Source organism: Aquarana catesbeiana, linkage group LG07, assembly GCF_042186555.1.
Source record: "Aquarana catesbeiana isolate 2022-GZ linkage group LG07, ASM4218655v1, whole genome shotgun sequence".
Lineage (NCBI taxonomy): Eukaryota > Metazoa > Chordata > Amphibia > Anura > Ranidae > Aquarana > Aquarana catesbeiana.
Genome location: NC_133330.1, coordinates 144279765 through 144298826, shown reverse-complemented (window position 1 = coordinate 144298826; position 19062 = coordinate 144279765).

The window sequence follows — 19062 nt, the reverse complement described above, 5'->3', positions numbered from 1 at the left end:
ACCTAAAGCTACCTGAAGAAAATTGGTGGTGTTCTTCTGGTCTTATTAATACCACAGGTTGGCAGCTACAGTATTTACAGTTAGTGTACTGTGTCTTCTGCACATTGTGCACCTAAAGCTACCTGTAGACAATTGCTGTTGTTCTGCTCCTATTAATACCACAGGCAGGCAGCTACAGTATTTACAGTTAGTATACTGCGTCCTCGGCACAGTGTGCAAATAAAGCTGCCTGAAGGCAATTGCTGTTGTTCTGCTCTTATTAATACCACACAGTATGCACCTAAACCTACCTGAAGCCAATTGCTGTTTTTCTGCTATTAATACCAGAGGCAGGCAGCTACAGTATTTACACTTAGTGTAGTGTGTATTCTGCACAGTGTGCACCTAAAGCTACATGAAGAATATTGGTAATGTTCTTCTGATCCTATTAATACCACAGACAGGCAGCTACAGTATTTACGGTTAGTGCACTGAGTCCTCTGCACAGTGTGCAATTAAGGCTACCTGAGGACAAATGCTGTTGTTCTGCTCCTATTAATATCACACAGTGTGCACATAAAGCTACATGAAGACAATTGCTGTTGTTCTGCTCCTAATAATACCACAGGCAGGCAGCTGCAGTATTTACAGTTAGTGGACTGTGTCCTCTGCACAGTGTGCACCTAAAGCTACCTGAAGACAATTGCTGTTGTTCTGCTCCTATTAATACTACATGCAGGCAGCTACAGAATTTACAGTTAGTGTACTGTGTCCTCTGCACAGTGTGCACCTAAAGCTACCTGAAGAAAACTGGTGGTGTTCTTCTGATCCTATTAATACAACAGGCAGGCAGCTACAGTATTTACAGTTAGTGAACTGTGTCCTCTGCGCAGTGTGCACCTAACGCTGCCTGAAGACAATTGCTGTTTTTCTGCTCCTATTAATACCACAGGCAGGCACCTACAGTATTTACAGTTAGTGTACTGTGTCCTCTGCACAGTGTGCACCTAAAGCTACCTGAAGTCAATTGCTGTTGTTCTGCTATTAATACCACAAGCAGGCAGCTACAGTATTTACAGTTAGTGTACTGTGTCCTCTGCACAGTGTGCACCTTATGCTACATGAAGAATATTGGTGGTGTTCTTCTGATCCTATTATTATCACAGGCAGGCAGCTACAGTATTTACAGTTAGTGTACTGTGTCCTCTGCACAGTGTGCACCTAAAGCTACCTGAAGACAAGTGTAAGCCTGACCGCAGCTCAGCCTGTAATTGTAGGAGGAGTCAGGCTGCATAAAGCCTGCCCTCCTTTTCCTCCTTCCCTGTGGTCGTAGGATCTCGTGTCACTTCCGGTGTGATCTGTCTGACGTCACTTCCGGGTTTCATCTCGGCAAGAAGATGTGCGGCTGCGAGGGGGCGAGTCTCCCCACTTTCAGCGGCAGGATACAGGTTTGGTCAGGGGGGTCCACGGGCAGGCGGCCACCTCCATCTGGACTCTCCCGGGCATCCATTGGCAGGCCACTCTCTTTGCCCATTCCGGGTCCGGTCAGGTTCAGAGCCCCGCCGGGTTCACAGGCCGCCCGCTTCTCCCGGTGTCCTCATTGGGGGAGGTGGTGTTCGGCCACCCTCTGCTCCTCTCCTTGTGCTGCTCCGTTTTCTTATGGGGGCCGCCTGTCCGCTCCTCCCGGTGCTGATGCGGGGGGGTGATCGGCCACCTGTCTGCTCCTCTCCCTGTGCAGATCCAGCTCCACGTGGGAGCCGCCATCCTGGTACTCACGTTGTGGGGGAAGGGGATTAGCTGTTTTTGCAAAGGTATTTAATGTATTGGTGCAGATGTGGGTGTCCATGGTACAGTTTGCAAAGTGGGCAGCCTGCGGGTGCTGCCTTTTCACCTGCATGGGGCCATGCTTCTAGCACCCGGTTACCTCATGCCACGCATGCATAAGCACAGGGTTCAGGGGTTAATTCAGGCTGTGGGGTTAGCATGACACTTGCTCATCGCCTGTCATCTCATTATATTCTGTGGGGGTCCTTTGGGGGCATGCAATTTACTCATGTAATTTATGGTTTCTCATGCATTTTACGGTTTTTATGCGATTGACGGTGTCTCATGCATTTTACGGTTTCTCATTCATTTTACGTTTTTCATGCAATTTACGGTTTTTCATGCATTTTATGGTTTTTCATGCAATTTACGGTTTCTCATGTAATTTATGGTTTCTCATGCATTTTACGGTTTTCATGCGATTTACGATTTCTCATTTATTTTACGGTTTTTCATGCAATTTACGGTTTCTCATGCATTTTACGGTTTTCATGCGATTTACGATTTCTCATGCATGTTACAGTTTCGCATGCAATTTACGGTTTCTCATGCATTTTACGGTTTATTGTGCATTTTACGGTTTCCCGTGCATTTTACAGTTTCTCATGCGATTTACGGTTTCTCATATAATTTACGGTTTCTCATGCATTTTACAGTTTTTCATGCATTTTACGGTTTCATAAAATTTATGGTTTCTCATGCATTTTACGGTTTCTCATGCATTTTACGGTTCCTCATACAATTTACGGTTTCTCATGCATTTTACAGTTTTTTCATGCATTTTACGGTTTCATAAAATTTACGGTTTCTCATGCATTTTACGATCTCTCATGCTTTGTTACGGTTTCTCATGCTATTTACGGTTTCTCATGCTATTTACGTTTTCTCATGCTATTTACGTTTTCTCATGCAATTTACGTTTCTCATGCAATTTACGGTTTTCTCATGAAATGTATGATTTCTCACGCAATTACGGTTTCTCATGCAATTTGTCACTTCTTATGCCTATTCATGTTTTTCTTACATTTCTCATGTTTCTCACGTTTCCCATATTTCTCACGTTTGACATGGTTCTCACGTTTTCTCTTGGTCCTCACGTTTTCCCTTGGTTCTTACGTTTCCCCTTGGTTCTCATGTTTTTCCATGTTTCTTATGCTTCCCACGTTTTCCCATGCTTCTCACATTTTTCATGCTTCTTACGTCTTCCCATGCGTCTTACGTCTTCCCATGTTTCTCACGTCTTCCCATGTTTCTCACGTCTTCCCATGTTTTTCACGTCTTCCCATGTTTCTCTCGTTTTCCCATGTTTCTCTCGTTTTCCCATGTTTCTATCGTTTTCCCATGTTTCTCTCATTTTCCCATGTCTCTTACGTTTCATGTCATATACTTTTATGTCATGGCCTTTCATTCGCTGCATTTCCATTAGCTAGTGCTCACATTCAGAGTCTGTCACGTTTACAGATCCGTACGGGCTGAGGTTTCCTTTTAATTGATTGTTGTCCCACAATCTTCCCGCCTGTTTTCCATACGTCATACATGCACGTTCACCATTACACCTTTACTACTACCCACCACGGTCTGTGGGTACCTTAGCCCTGAGTGTTCGCTTTAATTTCCTGTCCTGGTGCTGCAAGTTTCTCTGGCTCGCTCACTGCATACAGTAGGGGGGTGTCGTCATTAGGTTCACATTCTTGCGCTCTTGGTCTTGTCATTTCTGCACCCACATCATCATACTTGTCAGGTACCAGGGGTGTCTTGGGCTGGTTGTCTGCAATGTTATCTGGTTGCTTTCACACAGCTGGGTTGTTCATGTTCTGCCACTGCAGATTACCCGTCAAGTCTATGGGTTTAAAAGATTGAGGTGATCATTTTTAATTGGCTTGTTCGGTGGCAAGTCTCCTCATCTGTTCTTACGCTGCTTATGTATTTCGTACAAACTCACGTTTCTCATGCAATTTTCGTTCTCACATGCAATTTACGTTTTCTCATGCAATTTATGTTTCTCATGCAATGTACGTTTCTCATGCAATGTACGTTTCTCATGCAATTTTTTTTTCGTTTCTCATGCAATTTTCATCTCTCATTCAAGTTACGTTTCTCATGCAATTTGTTGTTTCTATGATAAACTCACATTTTTATGTTTCTCTCGTTTTCCCAGTTTTCTCATGTTTTCCCAAGGTTACTCTCGTTCTCATGTTTCTCACACTGTTCATCAATTCACGTTCTCGTGCTACCGGTATTTTTCATGTAGTTTGCGGTTTTCTTGCAGCCTCGGTTCTCAGGCTGCTCACGTTTTCGTCAGCTCGCGCTATAAATGTGTTTTGTTCCTTCACGCAGCTTACCTTCCTGGCACAGGTTTCTCAGTCTGCTCACGTTTCTCTTGTAGTTCATGTTGCTGTCCCAGTGGTGTGTCACTTCCACTCAGTTCATGGTTACTATCTTTGTCATTTTGCGGGGTACTGTTCATATGTTTTGTCCTCTCGGTTGAGTTGGTCGGTTTTAATTGGCGTGGGCAGCAGCAATTATTCTCATCCAGGTTACATTCTTATCTCGGTTCTGTTTTATTAATTACATCTTACCACTTATTTCAGCACCTGGATACGTTTTCAGGTTGCAAATATCTGGTTTTTGCAGGACATGTCTCAAGCAGTGGATTTTGGGGTCTACGCTTCTTTCCCTCCTTCTCCAGCTGGTTGGGTCAGAGCACAGTAGCTCACCCTCGCTCAGAACCTGGTCCGTCCCAAGGCTTAATTTTTCACACTTGGCTAGCTTCAATTCTTGACCCGAGGGCAGTATTCCTATGCAGTGGATTGCTTTCCTGGCTTCGGCACGGAAAGCCCAGTTTTAAGTTACTGTTCCCTTGCTCGTCAAGTGCAAGTGCGGAGTAGGTTACCCAGCGGACTGCGGTTTCTTCCCTGTCCAAATGCACATGACCTTTTATTTCCCAGCTACGTCTGGCCAGAATTAGCAAAAGCATGGAACTATTGGTAAGTCAGCCATGGCAGCTCCAGCAGCCTTTACAGGCTCAGGGGCTTTTGTGGATTCCGAACCTTCTCAGTCCCTAGGACAGTATCAGTAGGCTCAGGTCTCGGCCGCAGATGCTGGCATCACACCTTCTCTTTGGTTCCAGTATTTGTGATGGATTGGGTTTCTGTTTGGCTGACACAGCAGCCTTGATCGTTAAGTCTTTATTTTGAATACCAGGTAGGTGCATGACACTGCTTGGGATGTTTCCAGTCAAAAAATTTTCCCAGTCCTGACGGTTAACATACAGTTCCTACTTGGTTTTTGTTTTTTGCCTCTTTTAACTTAAATCGGCCACAGCACTGTCGGGGCGTATCTGGTTGGGACTCAACATTTCATGTTGTTGGTAGACCCCGACAGGTCTTTCTTTATTTTCTGTGCACTCTATTTAAGCTATCCTCAGGGATCCTGAAAAGTAGCCCTCCTGCTGTGCTCAGCAGACTTCTCATCATGGGTCATTTTGCTGTGTCGTATCTGTCATGCTCTCGAGGTCTCCTTTGTGTGGGTACCAGCTCGGTGCTCAAGGCAGTGCTATACCCGGCCTTTTGGGGGTCCTGAGGCCAGGGGAGTTGCTTTTGGCCGAATCAACGGGTTTTGCACCCCGGCCTTTTCTGTTTACATCTGCATGCTTGCAAGATGCAATAATCGGGTGGCGGCACTGTCATCATGTTTTTGGAGCCTGGCAAGGTGTGGTGCCTGGTGTTGGGTTAAACTAGCTTGGCAGTGCTACATCTGATAAACCCAGGGATGGTCCTCGGTTGCCTTTTCCTAGCACTCCCCTCTCCGTAGCTCAATGCATACTTAATTGCCACACCCTTTTTTGGCCAATCGGGGTCTGGACCCTAAGGCATACTTTGGCATTCATGAGAGATAGGAGCAGCTTCTGTGAATTTGTGCCAGGGGGCCCAAGCCCTTTTTTGGTATTTGGGTAGGTGGAGGTTGTCTTGTTTCTCTGGGTATGTCCCAGAGCCACTTTTGAGATGCCACAAGCGGTTGTCAATTTGGCAGATTGTACGTTGATTTCAGTGGGTAATAAATCTGGCTGTCAAAGCTTTCATCCTACTGGCTTTATTTTTGCCCCCTTTTAGGCATACTGACCACATGACCCAGGCACACCTCAGGTCTATGTTCTCTGTTGCTCTTTGTTCCTTTCCTACACTATCCACAGTTTGACTCCGAGTACAAGTGTAAGGATGACCGCAGGTCAACCTGTAATTGTAGGAAGAGTCAGGCTGCATAAAGCCTGCCCTCCTTTTCCTCCTTCCCTGAGGTCGTAGGATCTCGTGTCCCACCCACCCATTCCCTTTTTCTTTTTCATTTTATTTCATTTCATACTTAGGTATGCCACCTTTTAGGCATACTGACCACGTGACCCAGGCACACCTCAGGTCTATGTTCTCTGTTGCTCTTTGTTCCTTTCCTATACTATCCACAGTTTGACTCCAAGTGCAATTGCTTTTGTTCTACTCCTATCAATACCACAGGCAGGCAGCTACAGTATTTACAGTTAATGTACTGTGTCCTCTGCGCAGTGTGCACCTAAAGCTACCTGAAGAAAATTGGTGGTGTTCTTCTGATCCTAGTAGTCTTATTATCTTCAGTATTTACAGTTAGTGTAGTGCGTCCTCTGCACAGTGTGCACCTAAAGCTACCTGAAGAAAATTGGTGGTTTTCTTCTGATCCTATTAATACCACAGGCAGGCAGCTACAGTATTTACAGTTGGTGTACTGTGTCCTCTGTGCAGTGTGCACCTAAAGCTAAGTGAAGGCAATTGCTGTTGTTCTGCTCCTACTAATACCAAAGGCAGGCAGATAAAGTATTTAAACTTAGTGTACTGTATCCTCTGCACAGTGTGCACCTAAAGCTACCTGAAGAAAATTTGTAGTGTTCTTCCGATCCTATTAATACCACAGGCAGGCAGCTACAGTATTTACAGTTAGTGTACTGTGTCTTCTGCAGAGTGTGCACCTAAAGCTACCTAAAGACAATTGCTGTTGTTCTACTCCTATCAATACCAATGGCAGGCAGCTACAGTATTTACAGTTAGTGTACTGTGTCCTCTGCACAGTGTGCACCTAAAGTTACCTGAAGAAAATTTGTGGTGTTCTTCTGATCCTATTAATACCACAGGCAGGCAGCTACAGTATTTACAGTTAGTGTACTGTGTCTTCTGCAGAGTGTGCACCTAAAGCTACCTGAAGACAATTGCTGTTGTTCTGCTCCTATTAATACCACAGACAGGCAGCTACAGTATTTACAGTTAGTGTAATGTGTCCTCTTCCCAGAGTGCACCAAAAGCTACCTGAAGACAATTGCTGTTGTTCTGCTCCTATTAATACTACAGGCAGACAGCTACACTATTTACAGTTAGTGTACTGTGTCCTCTGTGCAGTGTGCACCTAACGCTACCTGAAGACAATTGCTGTTGTTCTGCTCCTATTAATACCACAGGCAGGCAGCTACAATATTTACAGTTAGTGTACGGTGTCGTCTGCACAATGTGCACCTAAAGCTACCTGAAGACAATTATTTTTCTGCTCCTATTTATACCACAGGCAGGCAGCTACAGTATTTACACTTAGTGTACTGTGTCCTCTGCACAATGTGCACCTAAAGCTACCTGAAGAAAATTTGTGGTGTTCTTCTTATCCTTTTAATACCACAGGCAGGCAGCTACAGTATTTACAGTTAGTGCACTGTGTCTTCTGCACAGTGTGCACCTAAAGCTACATGAAGACAATTGCTGTTGTTCTACTCCTATCAATACCAAAGGCAGGCAGCTACAGTATTTACAGTTAGTGTACTGTGTCCTCTGCACAGTGTGCACCTAAAGCTACCTAAAGAAAATTTGTGGTGTTCTTCTGATCCTATTAATACCACAGGTGGGCAGCTACAGTATTTAGAGTTAGTGTACTGTGTCTTCTGCAGCAGTGTGCACCTAAAGCTACCTGAAGACAATTGCTGTTGTTCTACTCCTATCAATACCAAAGGCAGGCAGCTACAGTATTTATAGTTAGTGTAATGTGTCCTCTTCCCAGTGTGCACCCAAAGCTACCTGAAGACAATTGCTGTTGTTCTGCTCCTATTAATACTACAGGCAGGCAACTACAGTATTTACAGTTAGTGTACTGTGTCCTCTGCACAGTGTGCACCTAAAAGCTACCTGAAGACAAATGCTGTTGTTCTGCTCCCATTAATACCACAGGCAGGAAGGTTCTGTATTCTCAGTTAATGTACTGTGTCCTCTGCACAGTGTGCACCTAAAGCTACCCGAAGAAAACTGGTGGTGTTCTTCTGATCCTATTAGTACCGCAGGCAGCTGCAGTATTTACAAGTTAATGTAGGGCGTCCTCTGCACAGTGTGCATCTAAAGCTACCTGAGGAAAATTGGTGGTGTTCTTCTGATTCTATTAGTACCAAAGGCAGCTGCAGTATTTACAAGTTAGTGTACTGCGTCCTCTGCACAGTGTGCACCTAAAGCTACCTGAAGAAAATTGGTGGTTTTCTTCTGATCCTATTATTCCTAGTAGCTACAGTATTTACAGTTAGTGTACTGTGTCCTCTGCAGTGTGCACCTAAAGCTACCTGAAGAAAATTGGTGGTGTTCTTCTGATCCTATTAGTACCATAGGCAGCTGCAGTATTTACAAGTTAGTGTAGTGCGTCCTCTGCACAGTGTGCACCTAAAGTTACCTGAAGAAAATTGGTGGTATTCTTCAGATCCTATTAAAACCAGAGGCAGGCAGCTACAGTATTTACAGTTAGTGTACTGTGTCCTCTGCACACTGTGCACCTAAAGCTACCTGAAGACAATTATTGTTCTGCTCCTATTAATACCACAGGCAGGCAGCTACAGTATTTAAAGTTAGTGTACTGTTTCCTCTGCACAGTGTGCACCTAAAGCTACCTGAAGAAAATTGGTGGTGTTCTTCTGATCCTAGTAACACCACAGGCAGGCAGCTACAGTATTTGCAGTTAGTGTAGTGCGTCCTCTGCACAGTGTGCACCTATAGCTACCTGAAGAAAATTGGTGGTGTTCTTCTGATCCTATTAGTCCTATTAGTTACAGTATTTACAGTTAGTGTAGTGCATCTTCTGCACAGTGTGCACCTAAAGGTACCTGAAGAAAATTGGTGGTGTTCTTCAGATCCTATTGGAACGGAAGGCAGCTGCAGTATTTACAAGTTAGTGTAGTGCAATCTCTGCACAGTGTGCATCTAAAGCTACCTGAAGAAAATTGGTGGTGTTCTTCTGATCCTATTAATACCACAGGTTGGAAGCTACAGTATTTACAGTTAGTGTACTGTGTCTTCTGCACATTGTATACCTAAAGCTACCTGAAGACAATTGCTGTTGTTCTGCTCCTATTAATACCACACAGTGTACACCTAAAGCTACATGAAGACAATTGCTGTTGTTCTGCTCCTATTAATACCACAGGCAGGCAGCTACAGTATTTACAGTTAGTGTAATGTGTCCTCTTCCCAGAGTGCACCCAAAGCTACCTGAAGACAATTGCTGTTGTTCTGCTCCTATTAATACTACAGGCAGACAGCTACACTATTTACAGTTAGTGTACTGTGTCCTCTGTGCAGTGTGCACCTAACGCTACCTGAAGACAATTGCTGTTGTTCTGCTCCTATTAATATCACAGGCAGCTACAGTATTTAGAGTTAGTGTACTGTGTTCTCTGCACAGTGTACACCTAAAAGCTACCTGAAGACAATTGCTGTTGTTCTGCTATTAATACCACGGGCAGGCAGCTACAGTATTTACAGTTAGTGTACTGTGTCCTCTGCACAGTGTGCACCTAAAGCTACATGGAGAATATTGGTAGTGTTCTTCTGATCCTATTAATAGCACAGGCAGACAGCTACAATATTTACAGTTAGTGTACTGCGTCCTCTGCACAGTGTGCAATTAAAGCTACCTGAAAACAATTGCTGTTGTTCTGCTCCTATTAATACCACACAGTGTGAACCTAAAGCTACATGAAGACAATTGCTGTTGTTCTGCTCCTATTAATACCATAGGCAGGCAGCTACAGTATTTACAGTTAGTGCACTGTGTCCTTAGCACAGTGTGCACCTAAAGCTACCTGAAGAAAATTGGTGGTGTTCTTCTGATCAAATTAATACCACAGGCAGGCAGCTACAGTATTTACAGTTAGTGTAGTGCGTCCTCGGCACAGTGTGCACGTAAAGCTACCTGAAGAAAATTGGTGGTATTCTTCTGATCCTATTAACACCAGAGGCAGGCAGCTACAGTATTTACAGTTAGTGTACTGTGTCCTCCTCACTGTGTGCACCTAAAGCTACCTGAAGACAATTGCTGTTGTTCTGCTCCTATTAATACCACAGGCAGGCAGCTACAGTATTTACAGTTAGTGTACTGTGTCGTCTGCACAGTGTGCACCTAAAGCTACCTGAAGACAATTATTGTTGTTCTGCTCCTATTAATACCACAGGCAGGCAGCTACAGTATTTAAAGTTAGTGTACTGTTTCCTCTGCACAGTGTGCACCTAAAGCTACCTGAAGAAAATTGGTGGTGTTCTTCTGATCCTATTAGTCCTATTAGTTACAGTATTTACAGTTAGTGTAGTGCGTCTTCTGCACAGTGTGCACCTAAAGGTACCTGAAGAAAATTGGTGGTGTTCTTCAGATCCTATTAGAACAGAAGGCAGCTGCAGTATTTACAAGTTAGTGTAGTGCAATCTCTGCACAGTGTGCATCTAAAGCTACCTGAAGAGAATTGGTGGTGTTCTTCTGATCCTATTAATACCACAGGTTGGCAGCTACAGTATTTACAGTTAGTGTACTGTGTCTTCTGCACATTGTGCACCTAAAGCTACCTGAAGACAATTGCTGTTGTTCTGCTCCTATTAATACCACACAGTGTGCACCTAAAGCTACATGAAGACAATTGCTGTTGTTCTGCTCCTATTAATACCATAGGCAGGCAGCTAGAGTATTTACAGTTAGTGTAATGTGTCCTCTTCCCAGAGTGCACCAAAAGCTACCTGAAGACAATTGCTGTTGTTCTGCTCCTATTAATACTACAGGCAGACAGCTACACTATTTACAGTTAGTGTACTGTGTCCTCTGCGCAGTGTGCACCTAACGCTACCTGAAGACAATTGCTGTTGTTCTGCTCCTATTAATACCACAGGCAGCTACACTATTTAGAGTTAGTGTACTGTGTTCTCTGCAGAGTGTACACCTAAAAGCTACCTGAAGACAATTGCTGTTGTTCTGCTATTAATACCACAGGCAGGCAGCTATAGTATTTACAGTTAGTGTACTGTGTCCTCTGCACAGTGTGCACCTAAAGCTACATGAAGAATATTGGTGGTGTTCTTCTGATCCTATTAATAGCACAGGCAGGCAGCTACAATATTTACAGTTAGTGTAGTGCGTCCTCTGCACAGTGTGCAATTAAAGCTACCTGAAAACAATTGCTGTTGTTCTGCTTCTATTAATACCACACAGTGTGCATCTAAAGCTACATGAACACAATTGCTGTTGTTCTGCTCCTATTAATACCATAGGCAGGTAGCTAAGGTATTTACAGTTAGTGTACTGTGTCCTCTGCACAGTGTGCACCTAAAGCTATCTGAAAACAATTGCTGTTGTTCTCCTTCTATTAATACCACACAGTGTGCACCTAAAGCTACATGAAGACAATTGCTGTTGTTCTGCTCCTATTAATACCATAGGCAGGTAGCTACAGTATTTACAGTTAGTGTACTGTGTCCTCTGCACAGTGTGCACCTAAAGCTACCTGAAGACAATTGCTGTTGTTCTGCTCCTATTAATATCACACAGTGTGCACCTAAAGCTACATGAAGACAATTGCTGTTGTTGTGCTCCTATTAATATCATAGGCAGGCAGTTACAGTATTTACAGTTAGTGCGCTGTGTCCTCTGCACAGTGTGCACCTAAAGCTACCTGAAGAAAATTGGTGGTGTTCTTCTGATCAAATTAATACCACAGGCAGGCAGCTACAGTACTTACAGTTAGTGTACTGTGTCCTCTGCGCAGTGTGCACCTAACGCTACCTGAAGACAATTGCTGTTGTTCTGCTCCTATTAATACCACAGGCTGGCAGCTACAGTATTTACAGTTAGTGTACTGTGTCCTCTGCACAGTGAGAACCTAAAGCTACCTTAAGACAATTGCTGTTGTTCTTCTCTTAATACCACAAGCAGGCAGCTACAGTATTTACAGTTAGTGTACTGTGTCCTCTGCACAGTGTGCACCTAAAGCTACATGAAGAATGTTTGTGGTTTTCTTCTGATCTTAGTAATACCACAGGCAGGCAGCTACAGTATTTACAGTTAGTGTACTGTGTACTCTGCCCAGTGTGCACCTAAAGCTACTTGAAGAAAATTGGTGGTGTTCTTCTGATCCTATTAATACCACAGTCAAGAAGCTACAGTATTTACAGTTAGTGTACTGTGTAATCTGAACAGTGTGCACCTAAAGCTAACTGAACACAATTGCTGTTATTCTGCTCCTATTAATACCACAGACAGGCAGCTATAATATTTAGCGTTAGTGTAATGTGTCCTGTGCACAGTGTGCACCAAATGCTACCTGAATAAAATTGGTGGTGTTCTTCTGATCCTATTATTACCACAGGCAGGCAGCTACAGTATTTATAGTCAGTGTACTGTGTCCTCTGCACAGTGTGCACCGAAAGCTACCTGAAGACAATTGCTGTTGTTCTGCTATTAATACCACAGGCAGGCAGCTACAGTATTTACAGTTAGTGTACTGTGTCCTCTGCACAGTGTCCACCTAAAGCTACATGAAGAATATTGGTGGTGTTCTTCTGATTCAATTAATACCACAGGCAGGCAGCTACAATATTTACAGTTAGTCTACTGCGTCCTCTGCACAGTGTGCAATTAAAGCTACCTGAAGACAATTGCTGTTGTTCTGCTCCTATTAATACCACACAGCGTGCACCTAAAGCTACATGAAGACAATTGCTGTTGTTCTGCTCCTATTAATACCATAAGCAGGCTGCTACAGTATTTACAGTTAGTGAACTGTGTCCTCTGCACAGTGTGCACCTAAAGCTACCTGAAGACAATTGCTGTTGCTCTGCTCCTATTAATACTACAGGCAGGCAGCTACAGTACTTAGAGTTAGTGTACTGTGTCCTCTGCACAGTGTGCACCTAAAGCTACCTGAAGAAAATTGGTGGTGTTATACTGATCCTCTTAATACCACAGGCAGGCAGCTACAGTATTTACAGTTAGTGTACTGTGTCCTCTGTGCAGTGTGCACCTAACGCTACCTGAAGACAATTGCTATTGTTCTGCTCCTATTAATACCACAGGCTGGCAGCTACAGTATTTACAGTTAGTGTACTGTGTCCTCTGCACAGTGTGCACCTAAAGCTACCTGAAGAAAATTGCTGTTGTGCTTCTATTAATACCACAAACAGGCATCTACAGTTTTTAAAGTTAGTGTACTGTGTCCACTGCACAGTGTGCACCTAAAGCTACATGAAGAATGTTTGTGGTGTTCATCTGATCCTAGTAATACCACAGGCAGGCAGCTACAGTATTTACAGTTAGTGTACTGCCCAGTGTGCACCTGAGGCTACCTGAAGAAAATTGGTGGTGTTCTTCTGATCTTTTTAATACCACAGGCAAGCAGCTACAGTATTTACAGTTAGTGTACTGCGTCCTTTAAACAGTGTGCACCTAAAGCTAACTGAACACAATTGCTGTTATTCTGCTCCTATTAATACCACAGGCAATCAGCTACAATATTTAGAGTTAGTGTAATGTGCCTTGTGCACAGTGTGCACCTAAAGCTACCTGAATAAAATTGGTGGTGTTTCTCTGATCCTATTATTACCACAGGCAGGCAGCTACAGTATTTATAGTCAGTTTAATACGTCCTCTGCACGTTGTGCAATTAAAGCTACCTGAAGACAATTGCTGTTGTTCTGCTCCTATTAATACCACACAGAGTGCACCTAAAGCTACCTGAAGACAAATTCTGTTGCTCTGCTCCTATTAATACCCCAGACAGGCAGCTACAGTATTCTTAGTTAGTGTACCGTGTCCTCTGCACAGTGTGCACCTAAAGCTACCTGAAGACAATTGGTGGTGTTCTTCTGATTCTATAAATACCACAGGCAGCTACAATATTTAAAGTTAGTGCACTGCATCCTCTGCACAGTGTGCACCTAATACTACCTGAACACAATTGCTGTTGTTCTGCTCCTATTAATACCACAGGCAGGCAGCTACAGTATTTACAATTAGTGTACAGTTTCCTCTGCAAAATGTGCACCTAAAGCTACCTGAAGAAAATTGGTGGTGTTCTTCTGATCCTATTAATATCATAGGCAGGCACCTACAGAATTTACAGTTAGTGTAGTGTGTCCTCTGCACAGTGTGCACCTAAAGCTACCTGAAGAAAATTGGTGGTGTTCTTCTGATCCTATTAGTCCTATTAGTTACAGTATTTACAATTAGTGTAGTGTGTCCTCAGCACAGTGTGCACCCAAAGGTAGCTGAAGAAAATTGGTGGTGTTCTTCTGGTCTTATTAATACCACAGGTTTGCAGCTACAGTATTTACAGTTAGTGTACTTTTTCTTCTGCACATTGTGCACCTAAAGCTACCTGAAGACTATTGCTGTTGTTCTGCTCCTATTAATACCATAGGCAGGCAGCTACAGTATTTACAGTTAGTGTACTGCGTCCTCTGCACAGTGTGCAATTAAAGACGCCTGAAGGCAATTGCTGTTGTCCTGCTCCTATTAATACCACACAGTGTGCACCTAAAGCTACCTGAAGACAATTGCTGTTGTTCTGCTATTAAAGCGGTTGTAAAGGTGTTTTTTTTTTTTTTTTAAAATAACAAACATGTTATACTTACCTTCACTGTGCAGCTCGTTCTGCACAGAGTGGCCCCGAACCTCGTCTTCTGGGGTCCCTCGGCGGCTGTTTCAGCTCCTCCCCGCAAGCATTCACCACCTTAATGCGAGCTCCCTCGCACGGTGGTGAGTGCTTGCGGGCGCGCTCCCGTGATACAGCCGGCGGCTATAGCCGCTCGCTGTATCACTCGGCCCCGCCCCCCGGCGCGTCGCGTCATCGGATGTGATTGACAGCAGCGCGAGCCAATGGCTGCGCTGCTTTCAATCCATCCACTGCAGCCAATCAGCGGCCAGGGTGAGCGGAGGAACAGATGTCGGGAACGCGAAGCTGACTTTCGAGGCGTCAGGTAAGTAAAACGGGGGGCCTGGGGGCGGCGGTTCTGTCAGAAGTTTTTTCACCTTAATGCATAGAATGCATTAAGGTGAAAAAATTTTTACCTTTACAACCCCTTTAATACCAGAGTCAGGCAGTTACAGTATTTACAGTTAGTGTAGTGTGTCCTATGCACAGTGTGCACCTAAAGCTACATGAAGAATATTGGTGGTGTTCTTCTGATCCTATTAATACCACAGACAGGCAGCTACAGTATTTACGGTTAGTGTACTGTGTCCTCTGCACAGTGTGCACCTAACGCTAACTGAAGACAATTGCTGTTGTTCTGCTCCTATTAATACCACAGGCAGGAAGCTACAGTATTTACAGTTAGTGTACTGTGTCCTCTACACAGTGTGCACCTAAAGCTACCTGAAGTCAATTGCTGTTGTTCTGCTATTAATACCACAAGCAGGCAGCTACAGTATTTACAGTTAGTGTACTGTGTCCTCTGCACAGTGTACACCTAAAGCTACCTGAAGAAAATTGGTGGTGTTCTTCTTATCATATTAGTATTGCAGGCAGCTCTAGTATTTACAGTTAGTGTACTGCGTCCTCTGCACAGTGTGCACCTAAAGCTACCTGAACACAATTTCTGTTGTGCTGCTCCTATTAATACCACAGGAAGGCAGCTACATTATTTACAGTTAGTGTACTGTGTCCTCTGCACAGTTTGTACCTAAAGCTACCTGAATAAAATTGGTGGTGTTCTTCTGATCCTATTAATACCACAGACAGGCAGCTACATTATTCACAGTTAGTGTACTGTGTCCTCTGCACAGCGTGCACCTAAAGCTACCTGAAGACAATTGCTGTTCTTCTGCTTCTATTAATACCACAGGCAGGCAGCAACAGTATTTACAGTTAGTTTACTGTGTCCTCTGCACAGTGTGCACCTAAAGCTACCTGAAGAAACTTGGTGGAGTTCTTTTGATCATATTAATACCACAGACAGGCAGCTACATTATGCACAGTTAGTGTACTTTGTCCTCTGCACAGCGTGCACCTAAAGCTGATTGAAGACAATTGCTGTTTTTCTGCTCCTATTAATACCACAGGCAGGCAGCTACAGTTTTTACAGTTAGTGTACTGTGTCCTCTGCACAGTGTGCACCTAAAGCTACCTGAAGAAAATTGGTGGTGTTCTTCTAATCCTATTAGTACCACAGGCAGCTTCAGTATTTACAAGTTAGTGTAGTGCATTCTCTGCACAGTGTGCATCTAAAGCTACCTGAAGAAAATTGGTGGTGTTCTTCTGATCCTATTAGTACCGCAGGCAGCTGCAGTATTTACAAGTTAGTGTGGTGCGTCCTCTGAACAGTGTGCACCTAAAACTACCTGAAGAAAATTGGTGGTTTTCTGATCCTATTAGTCCTATTAGTTACAGTATTTACAATTAGTGTAGTGTGTCCTCAGCACAGTGTGCACCTAAAGGTAGCTGAAGAAAATTGGTGGTGTTCTTCTGGTCTTATTAATACCACAAGTTTGCAGCTACAGTATTTACAGTTAGTGTACTTTTTCTTCTGCACATTGTGCACCTAAAGCTACCTGAAGACTATTGCTGTTGTTCTGCTCCTATTAATACCATAGGCAGGCAGCTACAGTATTTACAGTTAGTGTACTGCGTCCTCTGCACAGTGTGCAATTAAAGACGCCTGAAGGCAATTGCTGTTGTCCTGCTCCTATTAATACCACACAGTGTGCACCTAAAGCTACCTGAAGACAATTGCTGTTGTTCTGCTATTAATACCAGAGTCAGGCAGTTACAGTATTTACAGTTAGTGTAGTGTGTCCTATGCACAGTGTGCACCTAAAGCTACATGAAGAATATTGGTGGTGTTCTTCTGATCCTATTAATACCACAGACAGGCAGCTACAGTATTTACGGTTAGTGTACTGTGTCCTCTGCACAGTGTGCACCTAACGCTAACTGAAGACAATTGCTGTTGTTCTGCTCCTATTAATACCACAGGCAGGAAGCTACAGTATTTACAGTTAGTGTACTGTGTCCTCTACACAGTGTGCACCTAAAGCTACCTGAAGTCAATTGCTGTTGTTCTGCTATTAATACCACAAGCAGGCAGCTACAGTATTTACAGTTAGTGTACTGTGTCCTCTGCACAGTGTACACCTAAAGCTACCTGAAGAAAATTGGTGGTGTTCTTCTTATCATATTAGTATTGCAGGCAGCTCTAGTATTTACAGTTAGTGTACTGCGTCCTCTGCACAGTGTGCACCTAAAGCTACCTGAACACAATTTCTGTTGTGCTGCTCCTATTAATACCACAGGAAGGCAGCTACATTATTTACAGTTAGTGTACTGTGTCCTCTGCACAGTTTGTACCTAAAGCTACCTGAATAAAATTGGTGGTGTTCTTCTGATCCTATTAATACCACAGACAGGCAGCTACATTATTCACAGTTAGTGTACTGTGTCCTCTGCACAGCGTGCACCTAAAGCTACCTGAAGACAATTGCTGTTCTTCTGCTTCTATTAATACCACAGGCAGGCAGCAACAGTATTTACAGTTAGTTTACTGTGTCCTCTGCACAGTGTGCACCTAAAGCTACCTGAAGAAACTTGGTGGAGTTCTTTTGATCATATTAATACCACAGACAGGCAGCTACATTATGCACAGTTAGTGTACTTTGTCCTCTGCACAGCGTGCACCTAAAGCTGATTGAAGACAATTGCTGTTTTTCTGCTCCTATTAATACCACAGGCAGGCAGCTACAGTTTTTACAGTTAGTGTACTGTGTCCTCTGCACAGTGTGCACCTAAAGCTACCTGAAGAAAATTGGTGGTGTTCTTCTAATCCTATTAGTACCACAGGCAGCTTCAGTATTTACAAGTTAGTGTAGTGCATTCTCTGCACAGTGTGCATCTAAAGCTACCTGAAGAAAATTGGTGGTGTTCTTCTGATCCTATTAGTACCGCAGGCAGCTGCAGTATTTACAAGTTAGTGTGGTGCGTCCTCTGAACAGTGTGCACCTAAAACTACCTGAAGAAAATTGGTGGTTTTCTGATCCTATTAGTCCTATTATCTACAGTATTTACAGTTAGTGTAGTGTGTCCTCTTTATAGTGTGCACCTAAAGCTACCTGAAGAAAATTGGTGGTGTTGTTCTGATCCTATTAATACCTCAGACAGGCAGCTACAATATTTACAGTTAGTGTAATGTGTCCTCTGCGCAGTGTGCACCTAAAGCTACCTGAAGACAATTGCTGTTTTTCTGCTTCTATTAATACCACAGGAAGGCAGCTACATTATTTACTGATAGTGTACTGTGTCCTCTGCACAGTGTGCACCTAAACTACCTGAAGACAATTGCTGTTGTTATGCTCCTATTAATATCCCAGGCAGGCAGCTACAGAATTCTCAGTTAGTGTACTGCGTCCTCTGCACAGTGTGCAATTAAGCTACATGAAGACAATTGCTGTTGTTCTGCTCCTATTAATACCACATAGTGTGCACCTAAAGCTACCTGAAGAGAATTGCTGTTGATCTGCTCCTATTAACACCACAGGCAGGCAGCTACAGTATTTACAGTTAGTGTACTGTGTCCTCTGCACAGTGTGCACCTAAAGCTACCCGAAGACAATTGTTGTTGTTCTGCTGCTATAAATAGCACAGGTAGGCAGCTACAGTATTTACATTTAGTGTAGTGTGTCCTCTGCACAATGTGCACCTAAAGCTACCTGAAGAAAATTGGTGGTGTTCTTCTGATCCTATTAGTCCTATTAGTTACAGTATTTACAATTAGTGTAGTGCGTCCTCAGCACAGTGTGCACCTAAAGGTACCTGAAGAAAATTGGTGGTGTTCTTCTGGTCTTATTAATACCACAGGTTGGCAGCTACAGTATTTACAGTTAGTGTACTGTGTCTTCTGAACATTGTGCACCTAAAGCTACCTGAAGACTATTGCTGTTGTTCTGCTCCTATTAATACCACAGGCAGGC